The sequence below is a fragment of the Hippopotamus amphibius genome, chromosome 10 (assembly GCF_030028045.1).
Source record: "Hippopotamus amphibius kiboko isolate mHipAmp2 chromosome 10, mHipAmp2.hap2, whole genome shotgun sequence".
Classification (NCBI taxonomy): Eukaryota; Metazoa; Chordata; class Mammalia; order Artiodactyla; family Hippopotamidae; genus Hippopotamus; species Hippopotamus amphibius.
In genome coordinates this window covers 70,531,247-70,549,871 of record NC_080195.1, presented here as the reverse complement: position 1 = coordinate 70,549,871, position 18,625 = coordinate 70,531,247, and positions in this window count along the sequence as shown.

Sequence of the window (18,625 nt, the reverse complement as noted above, 5' to 3'; positions counted from 1 at the left end):
CCAATGTAGAAACCATTGCCCTCCTGCAAAGGAGCCTGCTTTTGCCAAGCCAAACAGCAGGCACAAAGGCAAATGAAGTGGGTGCCCTGGCGCAGTCTCCAGGCCCTACCTTTGATGACTGGCAACAGACGTCTTCTTGCTCCTTCCGACTCCTTCCACATGATGCTCACCGACCTCCCGTGGAAGTTCCAAGTTCTTTGACAAGTGCTCATGGAGGCCAGTTGGATTTCTCTTGAATGGTTTAAATGTCTCCACCCTACCTAGTCAAGAAGAAATTCAAAAGTTATGAAAGTTCTGGAATCAATGGCTTCTTTTTTATGCAATCACTGATTAAAGTAGCAAAAATGTTAAATGCCAGTGAACATCAACATTCACTTTGAGATAGTATTGGATATTTTAAGTACTTGTAGTAGGACTGAAATATATATGCAATAACCCAGATATACCCTACACCTTTTGCTATTATATCTAACTCATCTCATCTTTCTCTAGAACCCTGATTAAGGTGGGGGGGGGAGGAAATCTTCTCTTCCAAATTAAAATTATTTCCTTTGGGTTAATTCAGTCAACTGTAAGTCTCTCACTTTTTTAGTTCCCCCAACCCGGCTCCACCTTCCAAAGGTGGCATCTAGGTGCAGGGGAGTCTTACATGTCCTTCATTGCTGTTTTCTTCCCTCTGTAGTATATTGTGCTTGATCTGATCTTATCCCTTGGAATCCTTTTATGACACCTGTTGAGATGAAACTGCTCCCTGGCATGGCACCATTTTAACTTCTTCTGATTCCTCGTCCTGATTTAGTGCTTAGGTGTCTCCTCCCCAAGGCATACAGAAATATTTAGATCCCCTCAAGGCCACACCTAGCCTATAGGTTACGAGCACATCAAGTCTAGCCTATCTGCCTTGACAGGCAGTACTTACCTGGTTAGCACCATAACGTTCCAATACATGCAGGAAGAAACAAATTCTCTAAGGGGCTGGCTTCCACATTCCTTGTCTGGGAAGTAAAGAACAAGCCCCCCTACACCAGGAGTTTCCCAAAACTATCTGGGTGTTTCTGCTTCTCACTTCCATTTCTTAGGGTTTTTTCCGAGAGAGGAAAATTAGGACAATAATATCTGACTTCTTGTTTCTTTTCCTCCTACCTCCCTGTCTCCGTGGGAAAACAAAACAGAAAAACAAAAAACCTAAGTACCCTGATGGGAACTTTCCTTGCAACAGACTCCAACATTTCTATACAATGACTTATAATAAAATGCTATGAAGCAAGTGTGCCTGGCTTGGTTGCTGATATCTTTAGTGAGGGAGAATTAGAAATTTTATAAATCCTCTTCCCTCTCAAGAAAACTAGATTTCAAAACCATTCTATTACCATGGACTCACAAAGTCATTTTTGAGACTCATTCCCAGGACACACACACACACAAAAAAACAGAAAACAAACCAAAAAAAATAAAAACACTTTTCATAGCTAAACTTAATGACAGGAAGCCTTCAGGAAAAGATGATTTTTAAAAGAATGAAAAATACAACTGTTGTATATTTTCAAAATATTGATACACTTTTAGATGTTTTTCTGATAATATGAGAAACTACAGAAGTGTTACACTATCTCTACAACGTGGTCTATTCTAGAGAGTCGATAAAGGGAGACGAGACAAAGAAATGCATGACAAACTCCAAATAAATATAATTTCCCTAAAAGCATTTGGATGTGATGTTTTAAAGTAAAACTTGCAGTTTAAAAAACAAACAACCCCAACTGACATGTGTAGAGCCTGCCATATGTCACACACTGGAGATAAATGAATAGAGACCACAGTCATAATCATTTTCATTTTCTTGCTTCTTCCCTGATGATACTATTCCCTGATTCCTTTTCAATCTATCTATCTCATACACACAAACCCATACAAAGATTCATCTATATCCTATATTGATAGCAAGACAGTGATAGTACTTTGTTGTTTTCTGATTCTTATGGCAAACATTGTGACAAGAAGAGAAAGTATTTGTAACCTCATATATATATAAAATAAAATTGAGATTCAATAAGTTTAGGTAACATACCCAAGGTCACTCAACTATAAGTTGAGACTTAAATCTAAGACCTTTGGCACTGAGTCAGCGACTTCCTCCATACATCATTTTACATCTCGTTACCAGAACCTCTCCAAGGAATGGTCTAATTATCCCCCAGTGGGCCAGGGAACATGTGGTTCAGAACTCTGGATATGTAAGCCTAAAGAGACAAAGTTAGATACCCTGTTCTAGTACATTCTGTATCCTGTTGCCTACCAAGTTTGACACTTGTTTCCTAGCATTCTTTTTTTATATTAATAAAACTGTATTTTAGTTGGGCACCTGCCCTCCCCATTCCCCTCTTCTGCAGCAACACATGAAAGTGAAGGCAATCTGTCATGGACTGTGTGGACCAGGACAAGCTTAGGAATTGTGGACTAAGATGATGGAAGGGTCCTGGAGCCTGAGTCTGTGGAACCGTACTGCCAGTCCACACTACTTAACCGTAGACTGTTAATAAACTGAGAAATAAACTTTAATCTTATTTAAGCCACTTTTATTGTTGGTCTCTCTTAGACCAGCAGAACTTGCACTTTAATGTGTTTATCTTCCCAAATCACTCTTGAGCATATGTTCATATTTAGAAACGACTGACAGTTTTCCATTGCCTACAGAGTGATATCCGAGCCCGGCAGTCAAGGGCTTTCACAATCAGGCCCCCACCTATCTTCCCCTCATTGTTTCCACTACTTCTTTTCACTCCAGCTAGACTGATGAACTGTTTCTTGGACATGCCTCCATTTTCCCTCCTCCCCAAAGACTCTCCAATGCCCCTAATTTCTTTTTAAAACCAACTCTATTCTTTCAGTGTACTGTTCACATCCCACCTCTGAATCCACAGTATTCTATGCCCATAAAATGCTTAATAAAGATTCTTTTTCTGAAAAAGAGTAGGAGAAGGTGAAAAGAATAGGGAATGGGTGATTACTGTGTTTTGATAATGTACATAATGATGGAGTAGTATAGGTGATGGGTTCAAAAAACAAAGTATAAAGCTTTGAAAGCATGGAAGGAAGCCCTATGGCCATAAGCATGTCTTCTATCTTTCATGAACTCTCTCTTTGTTTATTATTTACTCCTTGGGGAAGCAATTAGGCAAATAAGAAACATTTTAAAAAACTGGTTTCCATTCATTTACTGAGCTGTTTTCTCCTCATGTAGAGTAATTTAAATAAACCACAAATTAATTTTCTCTCAATGGTGCCAAAATGTCTTAGAGCATTTTAGGATATTCAGAGTGGCTATTTGAAACTGTATTTATTTTTCAGGGAAATCTTATTGAAAGTGAAAATCCAAGCATATTGGTATATTTAAAAGAAATACCATTCTGTTTTCAGTTAGGACTTTGTGTGTTGTCTTCCCCAAGCTGTATCTAGGCAGCATATTAAAATATCCCCTTTTTCAAGAAAACTTTATTTGGAATATTGAAAAAGGTAAGGTAGGGAGAATTAGCAAAAGAGTCCTACGAAAAATTATCAGTCCATTTAAAGGAAGATTACATAAGATGGTGGTTAACTGAATGTTATTAACCTTAGCCATAGTGTAAATAAGACAGAACCATTGGAATTTTTCTTCTGACTTCAGGTTTCCATGTCTTTATCCGCAAACCTGTATTTCTAAGTATTTCAATATTCTTGAAGAGTGTACCCTCATGGTGATTACCATACTGAATGATGTTTCCTCCAGTATTCCTCAAAAGCAAAGGTAACAGGTGAACCTCATGGTATTGGAGCAAAGTAAGTACTATCCATCCCTACACACAAAGAACAGGGTTTTCCCTTGTCAAGGACTGGACCCAAAGCACCTGCTTGTGCACCTCCTTGGTACCAGTTATAACTTGAGGACAAATTTAACTTGAAGATATTGAGAGATAGCTTGTGGGGGGGGCAGTGTATCTTCTTGATCTTAGTGGCCAGAGAAAGGGCAAGCCCTCTGGAGAGCAGGACTCAATCTATATGCTTTGTTGTGTAGATAATAAAGTCTGTCACAATACCTTTAAACTAGGCTATTTGTATTCTACCCAAATACAGTTATCATCCAAAGCAGATTCAAGTGTACTGTGGATTTGTATTTTCCAGAACCCCCACATTGTACCATGGTTTACTAAGATAAAAACCAAAGATACAAATACCTGACACTCTCTTCTTCACAAGATTAAAACTATGACTCATGATTTAACACCAACAACTCCTGTAATGATACACAAGGTACTTTTAGAATAAAAGTACATCTTACACTTATATCACAATTTATGTTTCACTTTATTTCATAGTGTGTTATTTCTGTGGGATTTTTGGAAAATGTGTCATTTCATGTTGCCAATATTTGTACTTAATACATGTTTAATTCAACAAGCACTAATTGAACACCTATTATCTTCAAAGGTCATGTCACACTCTAAACACATTTACTAAAATTAGCCAAAATATTTTTTCATCACAATCTTAGACAAACGAATACATTATATCACAAATATCATGTCTATCACATTAATAAACTATACTTCCCTACATGACATTTTCAGTAAAAGAAAGGAGGTTAAGAACACACCTAAATCAAGCAAGCTTTGGATGACTAAGATTTTCTTTGGATATGGTTCTGTAAACTGGGGTAAGCTTACATGTGTTTTCTCCTTGAAGTAGCTGCCCATTTCCAATCAGCAAATATGTTATAGAAGAGCTCTGATGTCATGTTCCATGTAGATTAGAAAAACTATGCAGCAAAAAGGGGTAAGCAACTCTGCTTTCTTTTACACAGGGAGTATTCTTCCCTTGTGGATTTGCATTAATCTGCGGATGGTTCCCACAGCCAGAAGCTATCCTTATGCGCCCTCAGCTTTTATAACTATTTGCTGCCCACTCTTCTTGTTCCACAGTCACGCCTTAAGGTCTTCTAGCCAACTTCTGTCTCCCAGTTGACTCTTTCCCTGGAATACACCCTAGTCTCATCGTTTCCTCCTAGATAGTCTGCTCTTCTCCATAGACAGTATGTCCAAATAACTCCAATTTGTATTCCATGACTTTTCCAACAACCCACACACCCTCTTAAATGGATGTTTTACTCATACAGTCGTGATGCTTTTGTTTCCATAGGATTCTCTGTATTGGAGGGTTTAGAGAACAGTGCCCTGGTTTTTAAATCATAGGCTTAAGAGCTAAGATTTATTGGATGCTTGCCTTGTGCTAGGTGTCATGATAGAACTCTCATTTGAGCTCCATTACAATTTGTAGAGGCCCTTATTGGACTTACAATATGGATGAGGAAACATCCTCAGATAGTTAAATGACTTGCCCAAATGGGTTCGCATGGTGGGGCAGACGTAGCCTTTACCTACGGTGCAGCACCATTCATGGTGCAACCTGGAGACCAATGCCTGTACCTGGTCATTCAATAGAGGAAGTTTATCATGGGGTGTCACCAAGCTGTGAGAAGAGCCCAAAAGAGTATACACTAGAGGGGAGGCAACCAGGAATTTCCAATTACAAGAGGCTGCTATCACCCCCAGAACTGGTTGAACAAAAGGAGGGAGTGATGTAACCAGAGCTCAGGAACTGAAGACACAGTAGAAGCTGGAACCCAGCTAGCTCAGAGAGTAGAATTTGGGGCCATGGAAAGACACTAAAGATACTAAAGTCACTGCCAACAATATTCTTGAGGGGACTTCCCTGGTGGCACAGTGGTTGAGAATCTGCCTGCCAATGGAGGGGACACGGGTTCAATCCCTGGTCTGGGAAGACCCCACATGCCACAGAGCAAGTAAGCCTGTGTGCCACAACGTCTGAGCCTGTGCTCTAGAGCCATCGAGCCACAACTACTGAGCCCACGAGCCACAACTACTGAAGCCTGGGTGCCTAGAGCCTGTGCTCTGCAATAAGAGAAGCCACCGCAATGAGAAGCCCATGCACTGCAATGAAGAGTAGCGCCGGCTCGCCACAACTAGAGAAAGCCTGTATGCAGCAATGAAGACCCAGTACAGCCAAAAAATAATAAATAAATAAATAAATAAATAAATAAATAAATAAATAAATAATTTTTAAAATAAAATTAAAAAAATAAAGATATCCTTGAATCAGAGAGGTGGAGATAAGTACCCTGAATTATTCTTTCCTCTATTCCCCTCTGTCTCCTGCCAGTGGCTCCCAGTGCTACTACCAGGGAGAAGCTGATAGGTGAACAAGTCTTGGAAATAACAAGAACAGCTTCTCTGCAACACAGCAGGGGGAGCAGAGGCAAGACAGGAAATGGATTTGATAATAAACAGGCAACAGTCTACCTGACTCCAGAGTCATGCTGACTTCACTAAGACATAACCGCTGCCCTCCTTTATTTGCATCCAGTGTTGACCACTGAGTACAGCCTGTGGCTGAAACGGACAAGCCATCCACTCGTCAACTGAATAATGTCTTTTCTTCCTCCTAAGCATTGCCAAGCACCTCACATAGCAACTACAACACAATGGGCATGCAGTGACTATTGGTCTTTCATTTTCTCTCAAATGTTGACTAAGCCAATCAAATTACCTATGATAGTGTAAAAGTAAACCTAAGACATGCATCCTAAGTAACTAAATACTAAAACCCAGCATAATTCTTTCCCATGATTCAAGGAAGGTAAGAGAACAGCGTAACTTGTCAATTTGGGCCATTAGGTGACATTATTTAAAGAACTTCATTGCTGAGTGGATCCATGGTTCAGATGACCAGAAGTTTACCACGCAAGCAAATTGCTGTCTAGGTAGCCTGGGAGGTCTTAGGAGAGTGGACTGTCACTCACTGCTTAGCCCCCTCTTGCCTCCTCCTGAAGGGAAGAAAATACCGATGCCACTTTAGTGCTGCTGAAAAGTCACTTGCTCAGCCTCTTCGTTACACCAGTGATATTATTTTTGGAGTTCATTACTTCTCAAGTGTCCTCTATTTGATCTGTTTCACATTCATAAGGAACATGAAATCCAAAACCAGTGCAGACTAAATTACACTCATTACTTGATCTTAAAAGTAATTCCCTAACACATGGACGAGGGAACATTCTGGGAAGATGTCAATGGGTCAGGAGCACCAGAGTGACAAAGTTCCCATTGCTGGATACTCACCCAAATATATTTAATCCCCTTCATTATAAAAATTACACAAGAAATTTCATAAGAACCATCTTACTAGTAGAATTCTAGGTATTTCCTGTTCCCAAGGGCAGAAAAATACTGCAAAATCAACATTTTTTTTAATGACATTTCAGTACTGTCTCTCTTGGCCGAAAACAGAAAAAGCAAGAGACACAGAAAAATGAAAAAGGAAAGAAAAAGTTAATTAAACATTTTGAGCCCTTAGTTGGTTTTTATGTTAAACCTCTAATCCAATTTGTATTATCCAAACAAGTTTGCCCATCCCTGGTGACAACATCATGAATAAATTAAAATAAATACATTTGCTTCTTCTAAGTTTAATTCTTCCATGATTACTATAATGAGAAATAATTATTACCATTTCAGTGTGAATTCTGAACACCACTCGATTGAACTGTTTGACTATTTGTACATTTCAGAATAAAGTTTTATCTACTACTACTCATTTGGAATGAGGTCTTAGATAAGCTCATTTGAACTGGTGGCAAATTCTAATGTTTATTAAAGTCTGTGAAATGAATTCACGCTGAATATGATCTTTTGGTCTGAAAGCTGATTATCAAGCCAGCATAAACTTCAAGTCTTCTGGCAGGAAAGTAAAGAATGTCTCTCAATTTCAGACCACCCCCTCCAAACCCCACCCACAACACACACGTATTTTCCTCCATCATATTACCCAGAAGGCTACTATAAGAAGAGTGGGCTGACTCTTGGTCTCTTTTGCTCTCAAATCAATTCTTCACCTACCCTAGGCAGCTCTGAAACAAGGAGGTGCTGCCCCCTGCAGGCTGCATTCCCAGAGCTCTAGGCCAGCTCTGACTTCAGTCAAGGAGAAGCAATCAGTAGGGAGACTGGAAAGCAGGAGAAAAGGAACAGCCTGGACTTTGCTACTTCGGGCTACATCTCCTGCACAGCTTCATGGCTGGAAATGCCAGCTGCAGTTCAAAGTTCCACTGCAGTTCAAGTTCCCCAACCTTTTATGGGATCCCATAAAAGTCCTATGGCACTATAAAAATGTAGCAAATCAATGTGTTATACACACTAAACTTACACAGGTGATATGTCAATTATTTCTCAAATTTTAAAAAATACTCCCCTTTGTCTCTCGTGTTATGGTTTCTTTTGTTGCTAATCTCTGGGTTGCCACTCTATGTCCTATTTGGTTTCTCCGAACTCCCATCATATATATAACCTATTTGCCCTATTAAATTCCCACTTTTAAAAATACTTTGAGTGGTTTCTATTTCCCTGGTTGGATACTGACTAACATAAATAGTTTAAATCAAAGCTGACAAGAATTATAATCCACTATGTTCTATAACCCCTCACAGAGGCTTTCTAGAAACCAAAACCCTGAGAGAAGGGAAGAAGGGAAGAGAAGAGGGGACAGAAAAAGAGAGGAAAGGAGGAGAAAGGAGAGGAGGGGGAGGAAAGAAGTCTCTCCCCATGGGCCTCCACCGGCTTCAGTGTTGTCCTCTGTAGAGATTACTATCTAGGTCTTTTTCTTTCTTCATCATTTACTCCAAAATGACGGAGAAGAAGCAAGTCTGGCTGTTATCAGCCATGATATTCCCCAATTCCACTGCAGACTCGCTCTATGCTACCTTTAATCAGAACAACCCAGGTCCCCGGAACACAGCAAAGACAGGCATAGTCCACGGTGGGCGGATCCGTCTGAAGTTCTGTGTCTGAAGCTATCCCCACTCTGCCCCTCCTCACGGAGGAGGGGGAGTGAAGTTTAGCTGCTTAAAGTTGCAGCATGCTATCCCGGGAAGTATATACCCAGGCCTGAGAAACCTCACTTCTGGCACCGCTAAACCTAAGAACTCCAACTTGCCTGTCAAGGGAGCTGCCTCCAGAAGCCCCCAGGCTTCCCGTCTGCAGGGTGCAAGAGAACTCCTCCCCAGCTCTGCATGTCACCTTCTACCTGAGCTCCAAGCAGGCTCCACCAGCCAGGCTCTCCAAAGCTGGAACAACCAGTTCTTTGGTGCTCACTTCTCTAAGGACAGGAACTGCACACAGGAACTGATTCCCTCTTCCCTTCCTCAAACCTACCTCATCTTCCTCCCATTTCAAAATGAAACAAAAATAACAGAGGATTTCAAGAAACGTAAAAAGTCCCTCAGCAGCAATGAGTGATTGAGGAGAAGGGGGACGCTGCCTCTGACCTCTGTATGTTCCTGCATAAAGAGAGAGGAACTTGTAAATACAAGTGGTAAATGCTAATACAGCTTTACATACAGAGAGCTGTGGGCTCACATGGAAGGGCAAAGCCAGGCCACCTGGGGAGGCAGAAAGGCCAGGCCTCTATCCTCACCCCTGCTCCAGCAGACTTGTAGTGAACCCTGAGGGGTCACAGAATATCAGCATGTCTGATAGTCACTTAAAAATCACATTTACTTTAGCCACAGGGATTAAAGGAATTGCCGTGCTCACGTTTTTCTCAGTTCTCTTTCGGATTTTTGTTGTCATTGTTTTTATGTGTGCTCATTTTTCATAAAAACCCAAGTTCTATGGAGAAATTCTAAGTACACTTACTGTGAACAAATGCTCTTATTGCCAAAATTTCTTGCTGTGAGAAGTACTATAAAGTAAAAAGAGCACCTGGGAAAAGAGAAGCTAATTCTGGACTCATGGGCCTAATAATTATTTTCATATTGATATTTTACAAGGCTTTCATGAAATGCTCGGATTTCCTTTTTCTTGGTATGCTTTTCCACTTTTTAAAATGAAGGCACCAATATTTATAACTTACTCCTGGCTGTGTTAATTATATACAGTATCATGAACACCCAGGCCTTGTAAAGCCAACTGGCCCTAGCTTTTGACTAGTCGGTTAATTGTGAGATTTACCACTCACAGACTAGTAGCTGCACTTTGATTCAGTGAATTCTTTTTGTTGTTGTTGTTATTATTATTCCCATTGATGCTGCAAAATTTCACTGAAGGCATAATCTTTAACAAACACATAGCTAGAATGCTTTACTCCTTAGCTGCATGTACATTTAGCTTATGAGAAAGAATGATACTCATAGTAATGTGAGGAACTTCCGGAGGGGTCTCTGTGAGCCTAGATTTCCATATTAGTCCTTTTTTGGGGGGAAAAACAAGTCTAGGTTGCATACTTGAAATGTTTTCAGTCGGCAGCTTCACATGCCAAGCTAAATCCGCTTTCTACTTCCCTGGTCAAATCCCTGACATTTGTAAGGACAGTGGACTTTTTCAACTGGTCAGCCCCTGTATGGAGTCAGATGTTCCTATCCTAAACCCTAAGTCAGTTCACTTGTACAAAATTAGCTGCTTAAACTTTGGACAGCTTTCGTTCAGTAGGTTTACGTGGGCTCACCCTCCATTACGCAGCTTGGATTGGGGTGTTTGAAAAATCATACCAGGGTCTACTCTGGGACTGTGAGTAAGTCCATTTTTCATATAAAGACCTGTACTACTAAAAGTGTTATGAAAATTAAAGATAATAAATAAGAAGTAAAACAGTTGCTATTATTATGAACAGTATTATGTTTTAAGTGGGAAAAATAAACAGGATTCTATTAAATAATGGCACAGCTGAGAAAAGACAATATGCAGGTGGGAACTTAAAGCAGACAACCTTGATGCTCAGGCTTCATCTAGGTACCAGCAGAAATTTTATGGCCATGTTTTGGGAAGTCTCTAGCCCTCCCAGGAAATGCAAAAGACACACTGCTGAAATGATACATTAAAAAGGAGTATGGGATTAAAATATATACACTACTATATACAAAATAGATAGCCAACAAGGGCCTACTGTATACCACAGGGAACTATACTCAATATCTTGTAATAACCTATAATGGGAGAGAATGTAAAAAAAGAATATATATATGTACAACTGAATCACTTTGCTACATGCCTGAAATTAACACAACATTGCAAATCAACTACAATTCAATAAAAATTTATTTTAAAAGGCTCTGCAGTGGAAGAAGTTATGAATATCATGTCACTGTAAACCTTTAGCCTCCAATTTGATCAAGTACAACAGCAGCTTTTCACTAAAAAAGAGGAAAAAGAATCCCCTGTGTTACTGATGGAGGGAGTGAGGGCTAGCCAGGGAGAAAGCATGGCAGGAAACACAGGGCAGCACTTACACTACAGCTACGTCAAAAACCAGGGGTCATGCCCCACAAGAACAATGATATTTTAGAAGGACTGACAGTTGTCGTCTTGGTATTTAATCACCTTTTTTTTTCATTTGTTTTGGCTGATTTTTTTAAGCCACCTTCCTACTTTATTCTTAATTCTTTTTCTTCTTGATCTTAATGGATATTTCTGTAAATCATTTACAGTGATATATATAGTTGTGGGCTGTGTATATTAGACAAGGATTATAAAGGGACAAAAGTGTGAAAGTGCTATGACCTCCTTGCTCTTTTGACCTTTCTGACAACTGTGCACATTTTCAAATAGCTTTCCCAGGCACATGGCTCTGAACTCAGTTTAAACTCAATAAATGCTCCTGGAACCTCTGCTGAAATTAGGACCCACTCTGCCCTCCTCCCATCATTACATTTCTTTTGAAAGGAGATTATAATATTTTCCAGCTCTGATGAAAGCTTCCCATTATTACAGACTGGCACTTCTGGTGGAGATTAACAGACGCCCGAATTATCCTTCGGCTCCCAGCACAGGTTCAGGTTTGAACTCTGTACAGCAGCTTATAGTTTGGCAGCAGAAATGACACCATTGAAAGAAGTGACCATCGACCACAAATAAAACATTAAATTATGTTTCCTGAGGCAGTTTCTGAATTTTCAAGTTTAATGAGTCACTCAGTTAAGATTGTTACAGCTACAGAGGTTTCATTACTAACATGTTATCAAAAAATTCATTACCCCTATCAAGCCTATAGTTTCCTCCAGATGAATCTGAATCATAGAGATTCAAATGTGTCTAGGTTTTCTGCCACATGAAATAGGGCACTTACTAGGCCAGTCTCTGTCCTATGTTGGGGAAGGGAGGGAAATTGAGATAGAGATGAAAAAGCCATCAAAATGTCAAACTTGAAAATATATTGGCCAGAGTGAAAAGCATTCAGGCAGAACAGATTTAGCTACATGGCAAAGCTCATTTCAATATGTCAAAGATCTATGGGAAAGTTCAGAGCTATCTATGGATAGATGTTCAGAGCTAAGAAGTGCATGTTCATGTAGACCGTATGCCATAAGACCATACATTAATTACATTTAGATAACTTGAGGTCAATCTGGAATAAAACTGACTAGTTTTCTGAAGAAAAAAAATGAACAAAACTGTTCCCACTGAGTCAATAGCCTAAAATGTTTTCACTAAATTTTCAGAAAGTCCTTAGCAATATTACCAAACATATACCGATTCCCTTTTTTACATAAATAATTAAGCAAAATTTCAACTGAAATGGGACTCAAATCTATCTCCCATTAGGTAAGCCCAGGGATGACCATACTATTAAATAAATGGCTTAGAGGTGGGGTTAACGAAGTGTGGTCCATGATCCACCAGCATCAGCATTGCCTGGGAACTAGTTAGAAATACAAATTCTAGGGCCTCACCCTGAACCCACTGAATCAGAAGCTCTGAGGTAGGCCCAGAAATCTGTGTTACAACATGCTTGACACCACCGGCCTACAGAGATACACTTAGAGATTACAAAGTAAAGGTGCTTCTACCTCTATTATCCTCTCTGAAACTGGCTGAAAAGAACAATAAGGAACAAAAAGAAGGAAATTCCATTTTAAATGATAATAGCTACTATAATACCAAATGAAAAACTATGAGGAATACAGTAAGATTTGGATTCAACTGAGCATAATAGATGCATACCTTAACAGACCTCAGGCAGGGCATGGAATTCTACACAGGAAGGAGACACAGCCCTAAGGCGCCTAACCAGTGATTTCTTATTTGAAACAGCAAGTTGTGGAGAGTGACAGGCAACGCAGGACCAAATGAGGAATAAGACAAGCACACTATGTTTGCAACTAGTAGGGTGGCAATATAGCAAAGAGAGACAGTGGGTGAAAACTGGGTGCTGTTCAAAACTGGCAAAGTAAAATTAACAAACACAAATTCCCAAAACATTGCTTCACTGCACAGCATGCAAACTGAACATCCCTGAGGGAAGTAAGCAAAATTCTATTCCCTGGCAGAAATTTTAGAAAGAGAATTGAGTTTTATTGTGAACTATAAAACTAGCTGCTGCCCCAGCTTACTCATTCAGCTTACTCCCCCAGTCCTTCTCAGGCTGGTGTTCAGCACACAGCTAGTCCTGAAAGAATGGCTCCATTTAAAGATGAGAAAAATATCAGAAAGGAACTGGAATAAAGCCAATATATAAGATAATGTAAGAAAAAAAATTAAAAGTAAAATAAAAGAGGTACACAAAAATCACATGTAACAATTATGGAAGAAATAGATGACTTCCTCAAATACTTTTCAGCGACATTGAAAAATTAAAGAAAATAGAGTCTTTTTGAAAAAAAAAGTATTTAGAACAAGAGAGAATAGCTCAAAGAAGATAAGCCAATAGAAGGATGTTATAATGAGCTGGCAGAATTCAGCAAGGAGATAGAAGAAATAAATGTGACTTATTCAGATATAAAGACCACTTCAGAAGCAGAAACTTTCATAATAGGTACTGCCAAAAATATAGACTGACTTATGGAGGTCAGACTCAAGAAAATTAAATAAAATGAGCAAGAATAAAGAATTAGAACTTATTAAAGAATTTTAGAGAAATTAGATATGGAAGACAAACAAAATCCCACATGTACATAAATGATGTTCTCTATGAAGAAAAGAAAACAAATTAGAAAAAATTTAAAGTTATATTAGAGGAAAATACATTCCCAGGTTGTGTTCGTAAAGAATAAAGTTTGAATTCAGAGCAAAAAGTGTTAAATTAGTCTAAGAAAGGGATTTCATGATGAGGAAGTATGCAGTCTATGATGAATATCTACAATCTTGAATCTTTAAGCACCAAATAACATATCCTCAAAATGCACAAGGCAAAAACTAAAAAAATACAAAAAGAAACAGACATAAAATAATAGTAATAAAAAAAGTATACACTTTAATCATCTGTCTTTGACAGTTGATTAAAAATAAGTACCATTATAGAAAAAACTAAAAATATAATTAATAATGTGGATGTTGTTTATATACACACATAAATAAAATTGAAGGAAGTAAATTTTAAAGGCACATGGAAAAGGTATTAAAGTTGGCAATGTAATAGTCCCTAAAGAAAATCTCAGTAAGTTCCCCCAAAGTGAAATAGTATAGGCAGTGTTTTATAACCACAATGCACAACATTAGAAATTTATAATAAAAATTAATCTAAATTGAACACCTTAAACTTATACAATGTTATATGTCAATTATATCTCAATTAAAAATAATAATAATAAATTAAGATTGATGCAAACAGAAAGGAAATATTTTCAAGCACTTAAACAGGAAATCAAAACTGATTTAGCCAGATCAGGAGATTGACACCTTGAAGGTTCTTGGCTCTAATACCCAAGGCAAGGCCACCAGATTAAAGTCTTTAGAAATAGCTTCAAAAATAAGATAAGGAAATAAATAAGGTTACAAATAATAACATTTATATATGAAATTAATTCCTGTCCAATGTACAAATAACAACCAATTTGAAATTATAGGAGATGGAAAAATCTCATTTTCAATAGCAATTTTTTCAGGGTCCAACTAGCAAAATAGAGTCCTGTCATATAATCAAATACAGAGAACTTAATAGAAGAAGAACAAATTGTGAAGGAATTAGAATAACTGAAAGAGCAAACGGGATGGTGTTGACTAAAACTTAGTAACAGCACAAAGCTGCTAATCACCCCAGGCTGGAAAGACAAAGGGAGGGAGTGGTGTTCTTAGAGTCTCAGACCTGGGGCCCCCAAGGACACTGAAACTCTGACCGGACTGCCTATTGGAAGCTAGCACTAAGGAAGTAGCTGAAGCCAAAGAAAGGAATCAATTGGAGAAGCCACCAGGAGGAGCAGAGGGATGGGAGAATGACCCTAGCTTCTTCCCTACTCCTTCCCTTTATTATCTTTCCTATGCCTCCCACTGGCCAAACTTAAATGGAAGCCAATGGGCAAGGTTTACATGGTGTCCTACTCTGTGAATGCAAATCCAGGGGAAGGGGGAGAAATGGATATGAAAGCAAACAGACAAAAGACTAGGTACAATAACCAAAGTATGTTTTTAAAAAATGAAGAGAAAAAGAAAAAATTAGCCCCATTTCCCACACTTCACTTAAAGGCCCTTAATAGGAAATATGTTATAGGCAATGCATGTGTTTGTTTATTTTTAAATATAAAAAAGGCATATTGGGGGGTGGGGGGTGAAGGGGAAGCTGGGACAAACTGAGAGAGTAGCCTAGACATATATACACTACCAACTGTAAAATAGATAGCTGGTGGGAAGTTGCTGTATAACAAAGGGAGATCAACTCGATGATGGGTGATGCCGTAGAGGGCCAGGACAGGGAGGGTGGGGGGGAGTTGCGGGAGGGAGAGGATATGGGGATATATGTATAAATACAGCTGATTCACTTTGGTGTACCTCAAAAGCTGGTACAAGAGTGTAAAGCAATTATATTCCAATAAAGACCTTAAAAATAAAAAAAGGCATATTATATAAATCGTATAAATGATATATAATAAAAAGTTTCTCTTTCACTTTATACCTGCAGTTCCTCTCCACAGAGACCATTTTAATTATCTTAGGGAATCTTTAATTATCTTAGTATATACTTAGGGAAATGTTTCATACATACAAGTGAATATTTTTAAATGCCCACAAGCATAATATACATATTATTCTTCCTTTGGTTTCTTTTTTACTTAAGAATGTATATTGGAGAGTCTGTCATAATTCATTTTTTAAAGTCTCCACCTGATGAAGAAATAAGCTGTTCCCAGGTTTTTGTTGTTATGGACAATATATTATAAAGGTGAAGGAATGCTGATAAAACTTCTTGGCTATTGTCTTACAAATCTGGTATCTGAATTGATTCAGTAAGCATGTGTTGGGCCAGAGGCAATACAGCTAAAAATAGAACCTAAGTGGGATACGGGATTAAAATTAAATACTACAACACAGAGCTCATTTCATATATATCTCACAATCGATGTTACTTGCGATGCATACCCACATGTATGGGAGTGTTTAGAAGCACATGCAGATGTAACCAATATGCACATCTTTACCCCCAAAGCAATAGCACATACCAATGTTCTTATGCTCCCAAAACTAAATAAAACCTGATCCTCTCTGTTTTGGCCAAGCCAATGCACCCGCCTCTGAAAATTTTCAAGTTTTGGGGATAGCTTGCCTAGATGACCTTGGACAAGGCCTCAATCTCTGCGGCTCTCAGTTTCCTCATTATTAAAATGAGGGTGCCTATCCAACTCTCAAAAACTTAAAAATTTTACTCTTCTCAGCTCCTGCTGTTACATTTTCAAGAGCAAAGAACAACAAAACAAAAACAAAAAAAAAAAAAACAAACAACCCCGCCCCCCCCCCCCCCCCCAGCCTTTTCCCAGTAACTTTCAGAGTTAAGGGGAAGAAATCTTGGGAACTCATTGCCTAATATTTTAGGATTTTTACATTGGCCTCTTTCTGTAATCCCTGCATTTTCCCTTTTATCCTTGTGAAGCACTATATGTTCTTTAAATGTCCTCCTAGCAAAGAAATTAAAAGAATAAAACATTGGACAGAGAGCATGAGGGTGAATTTGTTGGACAATATCATAAATTTGTTTGGGTTTTTTAACTTTTTATTTTATCTTGGAGTATAGTTGATTAAAAATGTTGTATTAGTTTCAGGTATACAACAAAGTGATTCAGTTATACATGTATCTATTCTTTTTCAAATTCTTTTGCCAGTTAGGTTAAGAATATTGAGCAGAGTTCCCTGTGCTATAGGATAGGTTCTTGTTGGTTGTTCATTTTAAATATAGCAGTGTGTACTTGTCAATTCCAAACTCCCTAACTATCCCTCCCCCCTCCACGTCCCCCCATCCCCGTTACCGTAAATTCATTCTGTAAGTCTGTTAGTCTGTCCCTGTTTTGTAAATAAGTTCATTTGTATCATTTTTTTTAGATTTTCCACGTAAGCGATATTTCTCTTTCTCTAACTGACTTACCACACACTGAGTGAAGTAAGCTAGATTGGCATACCATAAATTTGAACTGCTGTTGCTTTTACTGTCTACAAGAAGAATAAATTATAATGCAGCCTTAAAATAAAAGTTCTATATGCAGCCAACTGCAGGCACATGACAGGCCATGCGATTAAGGCAGCAGAAATTGCCAAATTCTGAAAAGATCACAGAACTTTCAAAACTAAAAGAGTTTACTGGGAATACATAGATACCAACAGACTATCAGGAAAATTATGAATATTTGGCCTTTTAAAGCTTTCAGACAACCTCTGAAGGAAGTTGTTTAATTTCCAGTGAAGTAATTCAATTAATAATAAAATAAAAAATTTAATCAAATAGGAAATTAAGACAAAATTCTGGTATTCTTCAACTCATCTCAGAATTATTTTATCAAACTCTAAAGGTAATACTGCCTAAATTACCAGCATGGATTATGAAAAACAATGTTGTCATGCTATTAAAACCACTGCCAAAGGACAAAGGTAATCCTGAAGAATCTTTGGACTAGGAATGTGAAAAATGCAAAGACTCAACTTTGAGATATTGAAGAGAAGTGGTAATGTAGATTCGCTTTTAACAATAAAATACTTGGTTTAAAAATTGTGTCTATGTTAAATACAATGTTTTCCCTAGAAATAGCACATTAAATAAGTACCGGCATTAAAGAAATATGACAATTACCTTAGATACATTCCAATGGCATATTATTGAGCTAGAAGAGCCAGAAAAATATCATGAGGATATAGAGCTTATAATCCCAAAGAAGCAATTCATTAATTTAGCCCAAGAAAGTCAGGAAAGTTCCTACATAATATGATAAATTTTAAATAAATTTTGAAGAATACGATGTAGACCCCCAGTCATAGAAGAGGGAAAGGACATTTCAAGAAGAGACAATGGCAGGTGCAAAGCCACCGAGGCATGTTTGGAGAATAAAAGGGAAAGTTTAGTCTGATTTCTGGAACGTAATGTACATGGATAGTAAGAGGAAACCAGGCAGGAACGTAGGGTGGGACCATTATGTATTATGAAGTTTGGGGTATGCTCAAACACCCTGGCTTCTTTAATAACAAGTAACCACACTAAACTATATAGCCATATGTTTTATCACAGCACATTAATGAGCACATGTTAGAGAGGAAACTGGAAAACAACCATCGGTTATGGCTATGACTCAAACATTCTCTTTCTATTTCAGTCTTCAGAACACCAGCATGCAAGATGA